The sequence below is a fragment of the Mytilus californianus genome, unplaced genomic scaffold, assembly GCF_021869535.1.
Source record: "Mytilus californianus isolate M0D057914Y unplaced genomic scaffold, xbMytCali1.0.p SCAF_4, whole genome shotgun sequence".
In the NCBI taxonomy this organism is placed as follows: Eukaryota; Metazoa; Mollusca; class Bivalvia; order Mytilida; family Mytilidae; genus Mytilus; species Mytilus californianus.
The window spans coordinates 42,611,365-42,633,322 of NW_026262690.1; the positions used below are offsets into that span (position 1 = coordinate 42,611,365).

At 31.7% G+C, this 21,958-nt stretch overlaps 1 long non-coding RNA gene across 1 annotated transcript; it reads left to right on the forward strand.

Moving 5' to 3' along the window:
- The first annotated feature begins 10,369 nt into the window (after window positions 1–10,369).
- On the forward strand, window positions 10,370–21,941 carry LOC127698372 (uncharacterized). The gene is made up of 3 exons (XR_007980808.1): window positions 10,370–10,561; window positions 18,996–19,142; window positions 21,740–21,941. It is a non-coding gene; the product is annotated as an uncharacterized LOC127698372 (long non-coding RNA).
- The last annotated feature ends 17 nt before the right edge of the window (window positions 21,942–21,958 follow it).

Below are 21,958 nucleotides of genomic sequence, written 5' to 3' on the forward strand. Positions count from 1 at the left end.
ATAAATCAAAACTTAGAAAATGAAAATGAAATAACTGTAATATAAGGCAAGATGATGTAAGACCAAGCAGTAAATACACTTGAAAACAAACAACATAAAACAAAAACACTGTAGACGTAACACGAGTGACTCGACTATACTGACAAATAAGACATATGTGAAATGTACCGCGCAGTTTATATAAATATAAGAAGATGTGGTATGAGTGCCAATGAGACAACTCTCCATCCAACTCAAAATTTAAAAAAGTAAACCATTATAGGTCAAAGTACGGTCTTCAACACGGAGCCTTGGCTCAAACCGAACAGTAAGCTATAAAGGGCCCCAAAAATTACTAGTGTAAAACCATTCAAACGGGAAAACTAACGGTCTGATCTATACAAAAAACGAGAAACGAGAAACACTTATGAACCACATCAACAAACGACAACTACTGAACATCAGATTCCTGACTTAGGACAGGTGCAAACAAATGAAGCGGGTTTAAACGTTTTAATGGTACCAAACCTTCATCCTTTTTCTGAAACAATAGTGTAACATCACAACATAGAAAGACACACTATAAATATCAACTGAAATAGCTTAACTCAATCAAAGGACATATTAACACCAGTGAACATACACTGAACAAATAAATTTGACCTATGATACAATGCAAATACAAAATAAATAAACTAAGGGAAGAATAATAAAAGTAACATGTTATATCGGTATGAAATGTTAAACAATTTAAGAAAAACAATATGCTCGAACAAAAATATCAGCCATTCGCAATTATTTTAAACACAGGTAAATGAAAATAAAAGACCAGATATAACCCTGAATAACATTAAATAACAAAAAAGCATTACAATTAGTATCAACAGGTCAAATAAACAAGAAAGTACGATTTGAAAGTACTCGCAGTTACTGACAGCTAGTTAAAAGCAAAAACAATTAATAATAAAAAATCATGCATCAGAGACTAAAATCAACTAAAACACATCCCAGGGATTTAGTATTTTAACGTCATAGACAGACAAAAAAGACATGACTTGTGCAATGCCAAAAATAAATGTATCGACAGACAGTAAGATAGTTAGGAGTTAAACCTCTTTATAGATCAAAATAAACGTGGGTGTGTCTTTATACATCCATACTTCGTTTGTGGTGTAATGTCGTATGGGAGGTCTCCGTTGTTATTCTGTGGTTTACATGTTGTAATGTACTATTATATTATTTATTTGTGTATTTCTCTGTTCTGTGTGTTCTTGCGTTCATTTGTACTGTATTCCTGTCACCTAATGTTGTCATTTTAGCGGTATTTTTAACATTGCCATATAAGAGGGGGGTTTGGCTAGCCATAAAACTAGGTTCAACCCACCATTTTTCTTAAAATGTCCTGTACCAAGTCAGCCATATGGCAGCTGTTATCAAATAGTCCGTTTCTATGTATGTTGGCGTTTGTTTGTTCAGTTGTTTCCCTCGGTTTTAGTTTGTAACCCGGATTTGTTTTCGCTAAATCTATATATGACTATTGAACAGCGGTATACTACTGTTGCCTTTATTTCTTATACACCACCTGCTGAACTTGATGAGATCGTTTCAGAAATGTGTTTACATTGGTTTTAATTTGTTGTGTGTTTATCTTTTTGTCTTTGGATTACAATTTCTGAATATATTATTCGATCTCGATCGTTTCTGAACTCTTTGGATATTTACACATTCTTATAGTTGACAAGCTTCGTAAATACTTTTGATTTCTGCCTACGATCCTACAAAAATGTATTATAAATCAATTCAGATGTATCAATTCCGTGGTTTGTATCAGACAATTGCATATAGAGTCGGAAACAATTTTATTCCAATATTTCATTTTTTTTTCTGTTAGAAACATCCGGGAAGTGGTTCGGCTTTATTGTTAATTATAATTCCGTCCTGGATCAAAATAGAAAATATCCTGCAATTTTCAACTCAGTCAATGGTTGTGAAACTTATAGTTCCTTTATCAACAGTTTTTATCATGGAAATGAAAACGGAAAACACGTGTAATTTTAAAATATAATAATGAACTTTTTTACTTTTCCTATATTATTTGACTCCAAGTCTTGAAATAAAAATCTATAAGATGCTCTCAGAACTTTCAGAGAATTCAACTTTTTTTGCATGACCCCGAGTAATTTATTCGACAAAAGACAAAAGCCTTAGAAACTGGGAGTAATCAAATTGTGTCTCAACATTTCTATCAACCTAATACGTAGAATGCACTGTTTGTTTGGTCTTTTTAAAAAACCAAATGTTCTCTTGGCCCAGCCTAAACTTACTGGTGTGTAAGGAAGTGGTGGTAGGTGCACAACATTACTGTTAAAAAAATAAACCGTTTTATGTGATTTGCGCCCCACTAGAACTTTAAAATGCAGGCCGATAGTTATTCCATTTTCAAGATAACTTATAAAGTTATGTAAAATATCTTATAGATATAATAAGATATCTTATAAACAAAATGAGTTATTTCATATAGTATATCTGATATAAAAAAAAATACAAGATATCTTATTTATTTCATTAGGTATTTTATCAATTTTATAGGAGGAAATTCTGAAAGATGTTAGAAAAGAGGATGGGGTTTTTGCTGTTAGAAATGCCTTAAAAAAGCAAAACGGTTTCTTTGCAAATGTTTGATCAAAGGTTTGTTATGCCGGGCATAACCTGTTTCATCGGTGTATATTAAAATATATGTTGAAAAACCGTAGCTAACTACAAATCAGTCATAAAACATGCCTTAGAAAATTAACAAGTTTTCAACTTATAAAGTAAATAAGATATCTTATATAGTAAAAAAGATATTTTATAAAGTAAATTAGATATCTTATATACTTTGAAACATATCATTGCTGCATATCAATCGATTCTTTTGATATTTGTTTGCCTGAACTTCTCTGATCTAGCTGCATGCATATCTGGATAATTGACATGTTCTATTGAGGCAAACAGCCATCAGAAAAAATAATTAGATTGATACACGAGGATTTGATTCGCATAGCAACATTTTATTACAAATCTATACCAAACTCCCATAGCCTGCATCGCATCATTTCGGAATTCGGAATATGAAGAGAAAAATTATAACATTGTATTAATTTAATTTATTTTTATCATTACTATTTACCAGAACGTTTTCTTGCGAGTTTATAATCAATCTTCCTTGCGGAAAACGTCTAAACATAAAAACGATTCAGTGGTCAGTGTTTGCAAGGGAGGTAAACAAAAGTTTACTAGATTACCCGCTGTATTAAGCTGAATTCGGAGGTCGCATGTATTCGGAAACTCTCAACGGATCAAACAACAGACCTAGTTTTTCAAAAAAAGTAACTGACTAATAAATCACTTTTTATTGATATGATTTTTTTAAATCTACACATGTTGAACATTAATCCTTACTATGTTAATGTCACTTCGGAAAATGGTTTGAATTAGCTTTTACATTTTTTAAGCAACATGGATGGTATTTCCATGGAAAATAGAATTCGCGATACGTATGTTTGCATTTTGTTCTTACCAAATCCTCGATTGAGTAATACGCCTTCGTTGCTTTCTCTTGCATACCTGAATCTTGATATATATTTTTGTAATATTGATATGCACAACTTTTGATACTATTAAAATTGCAAGTGGTCTTTAAACGTTTCTTCTACAAATCCAGATCAACGGACCTATACTACTCAGACTCTCCTTTGTATATTTAGTCCTCGATAAACCGAATGACATCATAAATTATTGGTTAGCTCAGATAATCGTGAGTGTTGTACTCAATAATTATGTGAACTGTTAAATACCTTTAACTGTTTAACAAACGTTTCTATGTATATATTTCAGGTAAAAGGACGACAACTCCATTTGGTTTCTAATCAGACAACAAAAGTTATGTTATGTCCCTGTCTCAATTCTACAAGTAGAAAAACAAAGTATTAAAACAAAATTATACATTCCTTTACACATTAGTCCCATACTGGATAGAAACGTCACTTGCTTTTTAATATGATTCAGCAATCTATTAATAATTTACCAAAAGTGTTATGATCATTCTATTTTAATGGAACTGATTCTTTGCGAGGGTTTCGTTCCATCCCTTTGCTTTAACTTTTGATATTTACGAAAATATATGTAACGTAAAACTGAAATATACATTACTTTTGTTTATGCATTATTTTTAATTGTAGCTTACTTTGTGGTATGAGTTTTGCTCATTGTTGAAGGCATTACATGACCATAAGTTACTTAATTACATCCACGGCATGTGGTCTTGGGTGGCTAGTTGTCTCATTGGCAACATACATTATTACTATATAAGGATTAAAAGAAACTTTATGGAAATCGGCAATGTAATAATTTTCTTTTATAATACGATTTTTAAATGAGTGATGTATTAATATTGGAATAAAATATTACATATATACAAACACACACACTCACGAGTGAGCGCACACACACAAATAAAACGAAAGTGGGAATAAACGTGTATTTTTTTTCCCTCCATCTTGGGGAACATGCTTAAATAATTCACTTTTACCTTCAAGTTATATACAGGGTGAAAAGGAAATGATAGACAAATATGAGACATGTTGACACTAGGCCATAGCATAAATCACAGATTGTAATATATTAGTTTTTTATAGTCATTGCTGTGCAGCTTTACAGTTTCTGGAGATCTTGTTTGCCTCCATGAAAGTTAAGATGATTCTATATATCAAATATTCCCGACATGACTTTACAATGAAAATGGTTAAACTGACCTTGCTACTTTTGCATGTATTTGCCTATCTATTGAACGGAACATCCGATACCATTTTGTTCTGGTTTATTTGCTGTCGATTTATTAGTATCATATTTTGTGGATAAAGATAATTTGTTTTCTTTGCAGCATACTTGTAAGCGCGCACTTTTTTCAGAATTTTTTTTTTAATGCGTGGGATAATCTTCGCAAGATTTTTTAATATTTGAAAATTCAAATAAAACAATGTTAAAGGAGACGATTTCTATAAGTAAAATAGACGAAAACCAAACGACAAAAATAACAAAAAATGAAAGGTGAAAAAGACGAAAACTATAAATAAGCGAATTGATATGTATCACAATAATAGGAGATGCAGTGATTAAACAACAACAGTGTAATTACAACAAGTCATTTAAGCCAAGGACATAGATTTTAAGGCTTATAACGCTTGATTGTTCGTCTACTTTGGCAATGATTTAATTCATATACTATATATCAAATTTTAACATTCTCAAAAATATTAAACAGAGATATACTTACATTATTAAACGTGTTAGATTTCAATCCTCTAGTTTCTGATTTATACTGCTGGAATTCATGTAAATTTGCTTTTACAATTTTACCACAAATCGGTTGACCGATACGATGTGTCGGTGTCTCAACTCACTAACTACACGTTTTGAGGTCTTAGTTCTTAACACACCAGTACAGAGTGTGAATTCGCATGGGTGGTGATTCATGCATAACATGAGACGTTTGCCCTATCGACACATCCGGTATCGGTCCTTTTGGAGTTTTTTTGTTTGTTACTTTGATTTGTCTCTTCCTAATCGTTTTACAATATTTTGAATATCTGTAAACTATTGCTGCATTAGTTTACCAAATTTTGTTATGTATGAACATAAAGATACTTCACAATGACCATATACTTGACGAGATGAATTTATAGAAGCAGTTGAAACAAAGAAACCACTGTATAAATGTTTACAAAAGTGTAATAACAATCCTACCCAAACCGTATAGATGAAATTGTTGAACGAAATAGAGGAATGTTTCGTAACAATGCCAAAATAATATTGAGAAAAATAAATACTGAAGACGTAAAAATGAATATTAGTGACAATGAATCCTTATGTATTTCAATACTTGACAACACAAAATAGACGTTATAATTTTGAAGAGGAAATGTTGAATGACGATAACAACCCTTTTAGTGCTGTAAACAGCAGCAGTGATTTATCATGCAATAAAAACATATGTTTTGCATTGTGTTACCTTCATTGTTCATATATCTTCAATCAATCGGGCATAAATGCACATTTCTTGATAAATACATGTACAATTGCAAGAATATAGTGCCAGCTAGAAACTAAAGGTAATTTTTTCTAAGATGAAGCTGTCATATTTTCCAAATAAATTATAGTTTCCATAATGAGCATATGTCAAAACTAATAAAAAAGCAATATTAAAGGTATATTTTCCTTTCATGTATATCTCAAAACAGGACCATAGTGTATCTATTGATCTACACATAAAGCTAATAAAGTGCATTATGAAAATCAAATTAAAGAATGAAAATGATATAACAACCAATCACATATATTCAGATAGTTTTATTTCTATGCCATGTTCCCTTCGCAAATGACGGTGCCTAATGTAATTCTATATGGCACATTGTAACTTTAATTTTGTACATTTGTATGAGGGGAGGAATTCAATTAACCATGAGTGCAATAATGTTACTAAAACCTGTAAAATATAATCATTCTTAATTGTTCTTAACTCTAATTCAAATAGTAAAAAGAATGTTGATGAATACATGTAACTTGAAAAAAATATTTAGATTATGTATGTTCAAACATAAGTTGCGTTAATCTGTTTTACCTCCTTTGTCTATTCACTGGTCCTCTTGGACGGACTGAAAGGTATAAACATTGCTGCTCCGCCTTGTCGTTACACAACCTCCAGTAATGGTCAACATAAAGATATTATTACTTTCTATTATTATACTATATATAAAACGTTATCAAAATACTTCAAAAAATGGTTTACAACGTTAAAATCGTTTTAATAGTGGTATTTGTCATTACATTGTATAATTTCTGGATTTCAATTTTACAGGAATATGCCATGAAGTTGAGTACGTTTGTTTTGGACATCCATCCCATTTTCATTTTTTTCCCCAAAATAAAGAAAAAACTGTTAACTATATCAATGAAGTTATTTCTAAAATTGATGACGTTGATGGAATATTATTGCATACATGTAACAAACACAAAATATCACGATTGTGATAAAGAAAAAAAAACTGTTGCATACTCATTACTATTAGTTGTCCCACTGTAAATTCTAAAATAATGTATAATTATTAACATGTATTCTAAATTGTTAAAATCGAAATACTTTAGTCCCACCTTCATTTTAGATAGCGGATTTCAATCATCTGTATATAATAAGATATAATTAAATGTAAAACCAGTTGGGAATTGGTAATTACTACTTTATGGCTGACTGTCATGACTTTACCTTAGAATAATATTTCAATATCCAAAGGTTAATAACCAGCAATCTAATGGTGCTTATAATAAAATTTGATTCCACAGTTCACGTACTTTCTGATCCATACAACCAAGGATTTATATAGTAAATTTATTATATAAATCCTTGATACAACAAATGGTCATTATTACCTCCATCACCGTCTGTGTATCTTTTTTTTCTTTCACTCCGATACATCAAGTGACCCCTGACAGACTATGTACAAGCTATAGTGGTTCTAAAAACCAATTTTTTTTTGACAAAACATTCGATCCTAGAAACTAAGAAAGTGACAGTCCAAAATCTAACGACGATTACTGAATAATGACAAAATCCAGGTATAGTCTGGGAGAACATAATTTATTTATTAGTTGTAATTGGCTTTGAACTTTCATTAAATGCTAGTATTCTTATGTCGAAGCTTTGTTTCTATTGTTTGTGTTAGATAATCTGTTGTGCATCGTACTGATCGATTGAGTTAAACCACTTGCAACTTTTTACAGTTTGTTCTTATGCTGTGCTGTTACACCTATGTCCCTGTTTCTAGGGAGGGTTGAGGGCCCACAAAAATGTTTAACCCCGCCACATTCTATATATGCCTGTCCCAAGTCAGAAGAGATCCTGTTATTCAGTGGTTGTCGTTGGTTCATATCTGTCATATTCGTTTTTCGTCAAATGTATTGTTATAAATTAGGACGTTACATATCTCGTTTGAATTGTTTCACATTTGTCATGTCGGGGCCTCTCATGGTTGACTATATGATATGGGCTCTTCTCGTTGTTGAAGCCCGTACACTACGGTGACCTACTACTTGCTTACATCCACGTCATTTGAACTCTGGTGGATAGTTGTCTCCTTGGGAATCATACCACATCTCCTTATTTGTATAGTGACAATCATACAAAGATGTACACAATACAATTCTATACACCAGGAATACTTGCCCTGCATGTATATCACTCATTCAAAAATAAATTGGCCTTATTTCAAATAAACTCATCATAGATACCAGGATTGAAATTTTGTATTTGCGTCAGACGAGCGTTTCGTCTACAAAAGACTCATCAGTGACGCTCGAATCAAAAAAAGTTAAAAAGGCCAAATAAGGTACGAAGTTGAAGCGCATTGAGGATCAAAAATTCCTAAAAGTTTTGCCAAATACAGCTAAGGTAATCTATTCCTGAGGTAGAAAAGCCTTAGTATTTAAAAAAAATAAAGTTTTTTTAAAAACTGTCAAACCCCAACCTGTTACTTTAGTAAATCTATGAAGGGACAAACGACATACATGAGTATACAAAATATGGATTTCTACAATCTCTTAAGCAATAACGGTACATTATGTGGTTTCTATAGAATCCAGAAGTCGGCTGTGTTCGTTTTGCTCTATCTTTACCTTACTGTGTAGTGTTGTGTCGATCGTTGATGGTTTGTTTTCGTCTTTTTTCTTCTTTTTGTCAAGGTGTATTTTTTTTAAATTTAATATGGTTTATGATTGCCCCTTGGTATCTTTTCCGCTTTTAAACGCCGTCAGCAATGCCACTAAAAAATTAACACCGCTATGTTTCACATTCTGTACCTTTTGTCACCGGGGCCAAGATCAGGTGCCACCCATCAGATTGACATGTTCACCTTGCAGTGATTCAATAGAAAATATGTTATAGACGACTTTCAGGTTTGTGCACTTTCCCGTACATTTGCATGTATGTTATAACGTCATAATAAGAGTCGATTTTTAATGATATCATTTGTCCATTCACTGGTCCTATCTGGTTGAAAGGTATTAACATTGCTGCTCATCGTTAGACAACCTCCAGTAATGGTCAAGAGAAATATAACTACTAGAACATCCCCGCGACATTGCGAGTCTGTGACTGAATTAAAGTACCTACGCCTTATTTTTAGCTTGGAATTTAGTATATGTATTGTCATCTTATAAAGTCGTGGTGATTATGAGGTGCACAGTTTTCTCTTCTTTCAAAACGTTTCTGTTTCAATCCGTCCTGTTTTGCTTACAACAACCGGAGCGAATCAGGTGAGTGGTGTGTTCGTATGTCTTATTGCATTGTATTTATATATGTTTTTGGAAGGTTAACTTTCTGGAAGAAGTCCCGTCACGGCCAGACTGGAGAACTGGGTAGACAAATGCTCACATTCAATCTATATCGATACAGTGTGCGAAATGTCCTCCTATACACCAAAACTTATGGTGGTGCTCCTATTGAAAGGAGGCTTATACATGTACGTAGCAGACATACTACATGTGACATGTGACATATACTATTGGTATCGGTATCGGATTCGACCCGGAACTTGTTGATTATTGGTAATATTAGTTATATGGAAAACAAAAGGGTCTGGAATGGTGTAATTTTTAATCAACGCTTTTGTCCTATATTAGTTATATATAAAGTTGAATTCTTTGATTTGTCGTTTTTACGTCATGCCGGCTAACAAATTGGACCTCGTTATTTTAGTAGTATAGATACTATATATAATAAGTTATCAAAATACCGACATCAAAAATAGTTTACCAGGTTAATATTGTTTTATGTATGGTATTTGTCATTATGTTATAAAATTTATGGATTTCGTTTTTATTTGTGAATATGCCTTGGAGTTTAGTACATTTGTTGTGAACATCCCCTGTCAGATTTCAGAGTATAAGGCCTTTTTAGAACAAATGTAGCATGTGCATCTGTTAACATAAAGCTCAGTACCAGAAAACAGAAGGCCATTTCTTTTTGCAATATTCTTTCTGTATGTGATACCAAATAAACTTCCAATGTACAAGGAGGTTAGAAAAGGAGATAGCATTGTCCTTATTTCCGTTTGATCATTTCATAAGGCTGAGAATAAATGTGTTATCCCTTTAATTTTGAATTGTACTTTTCAAAAATATATTAATCGATTTTTTAAGTTCATACAGACACCGTGACTTTTAAAGAAAAAATGCATTGACGTTTATTTTTAAAGGGATTGTTTTGAAGGCATGAAAATAAAGACATGAATTTCGAACAGTAAGATACAAATGAAATTCTACCATATGCCGATACTGTTTCGATCATTACCGGAAATAAACTGTTTTCTAATCTTAACAACGAAATTCAATGATTGGATTATGCGATCTTTGGTAAATTCTATGACGACAATATTGAAACCATTAACAGTTTGTCACAGAAATCAATGTAGGCGTGGAAAGAATTCTGATTTATACCTCTTGTATCTCATTATCATTCTCACTGATTTTTTACACTTCGTTAAAGTAAAAGGTAAGATTTTATAAAAGCTTGTATACAATTATATATAGGTAAGAAAGTTAATTCACATGCACAGAATAATATTTTCATGAGAGAAACAATAGTAAGTTGAGTTAATTGGTCTTTCAGCGTCTAGCGCTTTCATCTATCTGTTTAGATATATATAAGTTAAGAAAGAGAAAAATATGTTTTAATGCACAAATAATCTTTTCTTCTATGAGACTAGTACAGAGACGCTACCAAACAAATGAGCTTATAATGAAGTGATTTTAAATATATGTATACAAGAAAAACTTATTTTATGTCATTATCATTCAATTCTTAGTGAAAATGTAACAATTTTATAGTTGTGTTGATTTTTGTTAATTGTAATGCTTTGGTATGGATAATCTCACTCATATGAGAGCCAATAATTACAGAAACACAAAACATCTTTTAGATTCAAATAGCGCCACAAAGAAGCGGACCGGATTCATGTCACTATTCCATAGATACCTTTAAGTTTTCTAAATGAATGTTACTAAAATCTATTAAGTTTATGGATAAAAGAAATAATGGCACTTCAGTTTTAAGTTCCTATGTATGTATATTATTAAGATATACTTAACTAGACTTTTTACATGTGTCTATCTCAAATTTATGCCATCAAAATCAAAGTGCATCCGTCCACCATTATTTGCATATGTATGCTCGTAATCTAGCACACATGTATATATATATTCTAAACTTTGGTCGCCTCGTTTACATATTTGACTAAGTACCATTATCTATAACAATTAGAGCTTTGGGAGTTGGCGCCTGTTCATTGTCAACCAAGCTATGAAATAAACTTAACATACCTAACGCCGATCATTGTTTGGTTTGACCATGAAAGTGATATAGTGACTTACTGGTTAAATTGGATTCCCTACCCTTTAAAAAAAGCAAACATAATGCATCATAAAAGATCTCTATATGTAATGTGTTGCTTGATCGTTATAAAACTACCAATAAGTTCTGATATTTTAACTTTTTACAGGAAATATCTTACCGTAAGCATTATCGATTTATAAAAATTATCTCATAGGATACTACCCCGAATAATTCAGACACTCTCCGAAATCGGTCTTTTCTACTTGCGATGTTAGTGACGCCAAGGAAAAGACCTTAAAAAGCTTGTTATCCAAACAATAAAGTTGCATTATAAGATTGAGAAACTTGGAAAATTTTAAGAGGGTTAAGCTTGATTTTATGTGGGAAGACATTCCTAAGTTGAATGTTCCATATAAACTTAATTATACATATGTACATATGTCACGAAATAGAAGTTCCTTCATAATATAAGTTCCAAATGAAAAAAATATTCTGGAATAATATTTCCACAGGAATAAGTATTACAGCATATGTTGCTAACGGAATAAATAGTATAGAATATTTGTTCCAACAGGAACAGGTATTATGACATTGTTTATAACAAAGTTTCCACTGGAACTTCTGTTAGACGGAACAAATATACGTTGACACATAGATGTTTTTTTTTTATAAATGCAATAACTAGTATCCCACAAATATACTACATAATTTAATCCTCAAATTTAGGAAAATATTCTTCGACATGGATACAGTCTTTTAGAACATTTTAAAAATGTTCTTACTTTTTATCCCATGGCTACTTATATTCAGGTAGTAACATTGATATAGTTACACAAGGACATCATTGCAATGCCATTTCTTAAATAATAGGGTTAGTATTTGCAATATTGTAATTGCTGGATTATTTCGTTACGGCATCTTGCAATAGCACTAGTCTGTTTATTAAACTCACAAATATTAGAATCATATTAAGGACAAAAGACAAATAACCATGGTTTGAGTGAGAAATACAATGGAAAGGGGTAATTTCTTAAGGTTATGGTGAACCTTCAGCTTAAGGCACATTTTCTATTTCACCCACGGTGTCCTTTAATTACTGAAATCATGGACGAGTTGATATAAAAATAAATACATATTATATTGTTGTGAAGAATTTTTTCTTTATTTTGATGTAAAAGTACTTGCTTGCTCACTAATATGTCATCTAATGATGTTTTGGGAAATACTTAACAAATGGTATCCCAGTAATAAATGAAAGCCAGAGACAAACTTTATTGTCTTGTGATTTGTCATGAATGAAAGACAAATCCAACTTATATTTAAAATAATACCTTCATGGCAAATTATTCCACATAGAAACTGTAAGTGATTTAAGATAAACCCAGGGGAGCTATTTTTCAGATCATTACTTACCCATTTACTATATGGCTAAATCAAATAAATTGCTTCTGTCAATTATTCTTCATGACAGATAAAACCAATTTAAATCGTACTTAAATGGTGCATGGGGAATAGATATATGTGTTTGGTCTAAACCTTGGTGGATAAATAGCCTAAAATGATATCGTATACGGCAATAATTATTTTTAATTGCGTAGTAATTGTTCGTAGAGAACTAAACTTTACAGCAAAAGAGATGATTTTAATTTTCTGATTGTGAACCTTCCATTTAATGTAGCATCATTCCAGCAGCTTCTACATAACAGGTATGTATATCACAATTAACACGATGTTCTTGGATTTTCCTACAAGGATTTCCTTAATAGAAAGTTGCCCTATACAAGAAAGTTACCTTAGGGTGACCTGTACGGATAGATTGTAATTGTATGTTTTACAATCAAAAGGACTGTAAAGAAAAGGCACATCCTTTGTCAATTCAATAATATCTGAATGTGTTATAAAATACATGTTACACGAACGTCATCATCAACAGTTTGACTGACATATGGCATTTGTATTCAAAATGACAATTATCAATTGAGAGAACTCCTAGGTGTAAGTGTAATTTATGACAACTTAAAGTGTTAACAAAAGACACAGATATTCCATAACGGTCAACCAAATCAATATTGCGTCTGTAAAACTTTCGTAGAGATGTGTTCAACTTTACTATTAAGAACTTTTGGTTCAACAGCTTCCTTCTATTAAAGTTATTATGATAGTAAACACAAACCATGAGGTTTTCTATATGCTCAATACGGAGATGCATTTTATTACGTTAGTAGTTTTGAATAAACACTAAAATTTGAAAACTATATAAGAAATATATTGGTATCATTGCCAATGAGACATGTTTCCACCAGAGACCAAATGACGTAGAAATTAGCAACTATGTTAATAAACAGCTGAAATATATCTCAATAATATACCCCTGTAACAGTGGTCAGTTTGATGTTTTGTTTGGTTCTTTTTTTGGGGGGAGGGAGAGGGCAGGGGTACAATTTTCTCTATCGCGTACATCAAATGGCAACATCCATACTTAATCGAGTCACAAGCTTTACCATCTATACTATATTCTTTTTCATGAAGATAAAACCTAATGCGAAAATAACATTAAAATTTGGATTTGTAGACACGATGAAAGATCACGGCCACTTCCAAATATCTAAAGCTCACGGTCACTCCCTAATTTGTAAAGATCACGGTCACTCCCTAATATGTAAAGATTCCATTTTCCAGGTCGACGTTCAGATACAACTTTAAATTTCGGAGAGAATTATTGTTGTCAAATGCGTTAAGACAGTGTTCTATTTCAATATACATTTCTACGTTGTTATTTATCAAAATATACTAGTTTTGCTGCTTTTCAATAGCCCGTATCAAGCATGGTTCTCTGCATTTCAATTTCAGATTTTCTCTTTAGTCGCCGTTGGTTTAGAATCTTCCACATGTTACTTGCACAAAGCTGTCATTTTTGTTAAATTTTAAAATGGTCAGTTTGCATATTTGTAAAGACCTTTTTACAACGACAATTTATGAAGTTTAGGTACGAAACTATCTACATCAAATAAATATTTGATTCCAATAGGTCGTATTCGAAATTTATTATCATGAATTGATATCTGAATTAAAGTGTTCTCTGTCTTTCTAGTCGATTCTTGTGAATCACTTAACCAGATTTAGTACAAAAAGACTTGAACCAAATAAATATTTCATGAAAGCTTTTACTTTTGCCCAAGTGCCGAAGTGAATAATTACTTCCTTTATGGTTTAAATTTTCTCAATTTCAAAGTCATTTATTGTATATTGATATCAATTCCGTAGAGGAATTAACTCATCTTTCAGAATGTGTTTATCTATTCTATTTTGAAATAATGTTCAGTATGCGATAAATAGTCCATAGAAAAGTATGGGTATATCCATTGTATGTTACATGCAATATAAAGCGATGTGGGTATTTGTAAATGAGACCAAACCCCAATCATAAAACAAACAAAAGAGTATACAAAGACTTAAATGAAACTAATCCACCAATTGCAGAAAAAAAAGGTAATCATTGTGACATTAGACCATACACCTGAAGAACGAACAGCTAGTGTTCTAAAGAGATCAACTATTTGTATTATTTTTCGAAATCCATACAAAAAGCAGTTAGTTTATTTTATACGACTTATTGAAATGGGAAAAGTCTTTCATAGTATTTAGCTTTCCTTTTGTTAGATATGTTATTGTTGGACTTGGTGGCAATTTACATTGTACACTCCTATTTGAACCAATTGTGCAAAGACCTTGTAATTTATTAATCAAGCAATAATACTTTACAATAGAGAAGACGTTTGTGGTAGATTTAAATTTGATTTTAGTGGATATATCATGTACAAAATTTTACAACTTCAATGTTCCAATAAACTAGGATTTTACCTGAGTTCATACAACTAATTCTTAAGTTGTTAACTATTTTTAATGCATGTATCTGTTTATCGTCAATATTGTTGTTTATTATACATCTTTTCTTGTACTTTTTCAATTATCTTGGTTTTGTATTGTCGCTCTTGTTTCGGATTCCTGGACTGGACTAGATTCGGCCCTATAATAATCTCTAAGATATGTGAAGTTCGTGAAGTCGGGAAGAAGGGATACTATTTTTTTTCTCAAAGATTCAGGAAGAAGAAATAGCATTATTTTCTTCCTTAACGGATATATTATTGGAATAATTAGCATTATGTTTCTATTTAAATGGTACCATTGACTCACTAATACGAAACGTTCTTCTATAATTGATGAAAAACCTTTTCAAGAATAAGAAATTCTTTCAGGTATTGCGTTCAAAATTAGTAGTAAATTCATCATTAGAATTCGTTCAACGTGTTGTTTTTCGTTCAAGGTCTATAATTTTGTTTTTCTGAACTTAATATAAATATTGTCTTATGAAGCATTACTCTAAAAAAATGATCTAAAGAAATGATAAAATTCTGCGTTTGTTATACTTTTTATCATTAGGTATAGATTAGAATTAAATTTTTCGATGAAGAGAGAGTAAAGCAACATCAACTTGTTCTTTATACATATATCAAATAATAATTTGATACTATTAAGATTAAAAACATGTGGCCGCAAATGAGACAACCATCCACCAGAGACCAAATGACGCAGGTGTAAACAAGGTTTTTGAACATGAAGAAGACTTTTGAAGCCTTTATCAAACAAAACTCGTAACTTGCATATAAACTTATACAATAAGACAAAATGTTATATTATTGAATCAATAGAATGGTATGCGTCGCTTTTAATAGTTCACAAACATATTCAATGAACACATATTTTTTTGAAGCAGTCATCATCTTCTGCTAAGGGACTTATCATTTTTTATTTGGGAGGGGGGGGGGGGGCTGGTCAAAATGCAGGGGGATCAAGTTTTTTTTCTGTATGTGGAAAAGGGGGGTTCAATTTTTTTATAATCTCAAAGTGGGGGGATCAATATTTTTTGCACATGGAATTTGTAGTTCATATACTTCAAGAGATAAAATATCAAGAAGAACATTATAAAACAGTCAAATCGAAAATATATCTTTAACACCATTCATATACAATTAAGTAGGAAATCACAAGAATTTGGTGATGTAGGAAGCTGCCGTTTGTGTCATTTTGTCCCATATAAAATGCATAGGTGCTTCATAATCCGAATTATTCAGTCGTTATATTTCACTCACTTCGATCACTAAATTGACAAGCATTACTGCCAAGTTTTGTTATAATCAGCTTAATAGTTTGAGAGAAATTAAGTATAAATTAAAACGAAATCTGCATGCAGCGATTTGAGCAAAATTTTGTCCAAAAATACAAATCACGCCGCATCATGAAAGAATATAGTGTAGAGCAATATCTTCTCCAATAAAAGATGATTCTGAGATGATGAACAACCCTTCTGTATCTTTTTGTTTTCATTACAAGATCCCTTTGACTCCATTTATACCTCACACTCCCTCAAAATTTGTACTTTTTAGGCTAATAAATCTAAATTTTGAGGGTACTATCACACATTTAGGAATGAAATGTGACATTAAAATGAGTAATTGAATTGTTCAAGCTGAAATGAACTATCCATATAAAAGTTTAGCGACTCAATGGAGATTTCAATAAGGCCTTAAGTTTAAGCAGCGTTCAAGAGAGGGACATATAATAGACCCCTCTTAGTAAATAATGTGTTGTTACTGTTTCGAAAAGTTAACTTTTTAATGTAAATTTTTACAGAGTTACTTAGGATCAAGTTTGCTTTATAGCCCAATATAGGAAATTAGAAAAAAAGTCAGAATAAGCTACTCAAAGCACTGGCTTGCTCAACTTCTAATATTCATGGAAGAGCCCTATTTCAAGGCAATTTTCCCTCAAATATGTTTTTGGACTCAATCCACTGAGAATATTTCATTTTCAATATGTTCGTGAAATAAAATGATAAGTGTTTTGCATGTTAAAATTATGGCATGTTTAATAGAGGGGGATCAAATAAAAATAGTGAAATATTATGGGGGGATCAAGAAATTTTGTATTTTTGATTTCAAAATGACCATCCCCCCTCCCAGGTAAAAAATGATAAGTCCCTAAATGAAAAGAAGATATTACTTTAAAATAAGAGAAAAGAAAAACCAAATACTTTTGTCTTACTGAATATTTAGAGTCAATCTATCCTTGTGATAATAGAAAAGTATATGTAAATTGTAATAAAGTATAATTGCAGAAGAACAAACAAGAAATGACGAATATTTCAATAGTTTACCAATATATTCTCATTTCCAAAAAAAATAATAAAAAATATAGGTCAAGATGCTACAGGCTGTGCAAAATTCTCATATTTTGTAAGAGTTATACCTGGGAAAAAAACATTATTTATGACTAGAAAGAAATAACGATAGAATCTGAAATATGAAAATATTATCTTCTATAAATGCTTTCATAAAATAAAAACGGGTAAATGAGGTTACTGCACAATGATGGTTGCCTCATTTGACGAGCCAATCCTTTATGCATTAGTGAAATTTAATACATATCTTACATTCCTATAATACAATTTAGATATGTATTCTGCAATCGACCTTTCTATTATACTCATACAGGTGTACAGATAACACGAAGCGATAGACGTTTATAGTCTCCTGGTATCTTGCCTCTGTTGCGAGCGAACGATTATGTCAAATTACTGTTTACATCACAGTTCAATTTGGGGTCCTCATTGCGGTCCGCGTTTAAGTCATGTCGATTTCATTCAAAAAAAATCAACGATTGGGATGGAAAAAAAATGTACAAAATTAATTGCAGGATAAAGACAATAACTGTTTAGTGTCTTTAAATATCAGCTGTATTTGTATTCGGCTTGAAACAGGATTAATAGCTCGCTGAAGCTCGCATTACACCTGTTTCATAGCTTCGTTTCTCGTTTTTTATATAGATTAGACCGTTGGTTTTCCCGTTTGAATGGTTTTACACTAGTAATTTTTGGGGCCCTTTATAGCTTGCTGTTCGGTGTGAGCCAAGGCTCCGTGTTGAAGACCGTACTTTGACCTATAATGGTTTACTTTTATAAATTTTGACTTGGATGGAGAGTTGTCTCATTGGCACTCATACCACATCTTCTTATATCTATTGTCTATATATTGCATCGAAAATATTTTCCTGTCACTGAAAATATCCAGGGTACAAAGTGTTTGTCAACTTTCATTTTGTTGACTTCTTGAGAAAACCCCATCCTGTATAGTCAACACTATAGTCGACGCTGGATTTTTTTACTAAATGACACTAGGACCAATTATAGAAATGGAATATAACATGTAATGTCACTTTTGATTGATTGACCTTTGTCGTCAATTCCACTGTTGTTAGTCCGCTATACGCGTCACTAATAAACTTCATTTGCAACCGTCAAATCCGCAATTGTCGCAGGGACCGCTACCAACAAAATACTTTTATTTCTTAATTTGATAGTTTCGTTTAATTTTATTCTAATTAATTTCTTTTGTTTGGGTTTTTCGTTTTGGTGTAGTCGCTGATATTGATATTTTTATTTAAGTTCTGATATTTTGTTTTTATTTTTAGATATTTAAACTTTTTCTATATTTATTGTTCTTAGTTCACTGATTAAGAAGAATCTTTTTTTTTTCAGGAAAATATGATGAAGGAGATTGTATTGGCTGTCTTTTGTGGTTTGACTATTGCCATGGCAACACCTGTTCTGCCAGAACGAGATCTTGGTGAAATCGACCCCATTGACTCCTGCTTATTCTTGTGTAATATATGCTTCAATGAAGATGTAAGTTCTTGTATCCTAGGATTAAGCAATATGTACATGTATAGAAAATTAAGGATATGTGGTATGATTGCCATTGAGAAAACTATCCACCAAAGACCAAAGTGCAAGTACATTGTATTTAAACAGCTACAGGTTACCGTACGGCCTTCAACGATGGACAAAACCCATTCACCATATTATTCATATATACATGTATGAAGCTTATGAAGATCCTAAAACGTTGTACAACTACAGTAACTAATGTGATATCTTATAATTACGGTAAATATAAAATATACCAGTCGACTTATATTTTGTTCACCATTAATTCACCGTTTCAGAATCTGAAGGACCTATGATAATTTCAATGTTCGTACACCAAAATAAAAATTAACTTTAACAAATTGGTTAGATATGTGTTGTTTAGGACGCTGTTAACCAATCTCAACGTTTTGGTGTACGCTAGATTCTAGAATTGAGAACTAGGATATAAAAATACCAAAAGACATTTCTACTCTTTTCAAAAGACTTGATCCGGTTTATAGTCATTTAAACGTCATTTGTGTTAATTGCAGTACATTTTCCCCCATACCTAAAGTAGATAAACTCATCATAGATACCAGGATTGAAATTTTGTTTTTGCGCCAGACGCGCGTTTCGTCTACAAAAGACTCATCAGCGACGCTCGAATCAAAAAAGGGGTTAAAAAGGTCAAATAAAGTACGAAGTTGAAGAGCATTGAGGACCAAAAATTCCTAAACGTTTTGCCAAATACGGCTAAGGTAATCTATTCCTGAGGTAGAAAAGCCTTAGTATTTCAAAAAATCAAAGTTTTGTAAACAGTTAATTTATAATTATGAGTCAAATATTCGATTTTTTGAACTCCTAAATGATGTTATATACGATGGTTTTGATAAACCAATAGTCCGTTAGATTTTTACGTTTTAACCGCCAATATGGACACGAAATTGTATAAGTCTTTGTTTAAAAAAAGGTCATTTACCGATTTCACTGCGCAAGAGATGTGTTTTAGTAATAAACTTTATCAGAATCGCTTGAAAGTTTGGGAATCTAAATAACAAAATATTGTTGGTGCATCTAAACCAATAAGGTCTTAAGTTAGTTGATAAAACAACAATTAAATGTAATTTCGAATTAATGCGAAGATTGTTGATCGACGTGAGGCTTAAACAAAGAAAGGTTAATGTCATGAGAAACCCAAATCCAATATGTATTTAATTTACAAAACAGACTGATTTGCGAGAAAGACAACACTGTATATACTCTAATGTTTAACAATTAGCTGACTTTCTCAATAAGGCGTTCGTACTAATTATCAATGCCAACATTATCAACAATCGTGACAAAATTGATTGAATACTTATTCTAATCAAAACTCTATGGAATCGGTTAGATGCGATTTCCGTCAATGACCGGAAATATCAAAATCAGATTTGTCTTTCAAAAATACATACTTATATAGTATTAGCTGTCCTGTCTTATAAAGTAATATAAAGAGAACTCCAACTGTTCAATACCGATTGGAACTCTTATTTTGTTAATGCATATCAAAGGAAACGAATCAATGATAATCAAGAAACTCGATGTGCTCAAAATTTATCATTTTTATATATAATCCTCAAGACTCATTTTTCTGAAAAGAGGTAACGCCAATTTCCCATGAATTTATTTCATCAGCATGGGTATTTTCGAAATGTCAGTCTTTATTCGTACTTCAAGGACACATTTCTGAATCAAATCAAAGATGCACATCATAGATAGCTCCATCATAACAACATTCTTCGTAAATTTTATCATTAAAACAAGCAAATTTTAGTATCTATCTAAAACCTTATTTCTATGAAAAGCTACGTATTGTCTTTCAGATAAAAATTCAATCAATTTGGTCATGAAAGTCGTACTTTTTGGTGTTTTTGCCCCTATTTTTTTCACATTAGATAGCTATAAGATAAGTTCTTCCTCATGTGCAAGCCGCCCACCAAAAATCGGTTAATAAAAAACACAGATGAATGGGTGAATGATGAGCTCGGAGTTAAAACATTCCGAAGGCGGCATTGTGTTAACCAGTTCAACTAGCCAGAAATGTCGTTTCTCTACATTTTCAACTTTTATGAGCATGTTTAAACAAAATCAATTTTGTGTTTTCTTATTTAATTTTTTTTTTAAAACATAGCAAATCACGCATTAATAGTAAACAAAATAAGCAGCAAATACAACAAACATGGAAAATACGAAAACGAGTATTATAAATCTATTATAAGAAAAACTCTCCTGAACCACAATAAAAAATTATCCGAGTGTCGCATGTGAACCTGAATATAACTCTCGGCTTTGATGTGAGTTGGTATAGAAATATTACTTTATTGTGTTTGCTTTTCGAATACGTCGATCGGTACACCTTTCTCGTGGTATTTGATATATCTCGTTCGTGTATTGAATTTTGAATATTTATCATTCTTTACGTAGCAAATTTGGTATTTTCTGACTGTTCTCTAAACATGCACTCTAGTATTTCTGTCCTAACATATGATACTCAACAACATTAAAGGTATTTCAATGTTGTAACTGTGAAGTATTTTTCATTTTCTATGTTTTAGGTGAACCTCATGATGAAATGTGCTAACCGAGTGTGCCTTAGTGAACACATGGTCACTGAATATTCTCTCTACCTAATCAAACAGCTGTGCCCATTAGAGGATGAACACATGGAAAAATACGTCAACAACGGAATGAAGCACTAACTACACGTATTTTACACACATTCTGTAAATAAAGCATAATTATAAAAGTGTTGTTTTATTGATATGTTTATCATC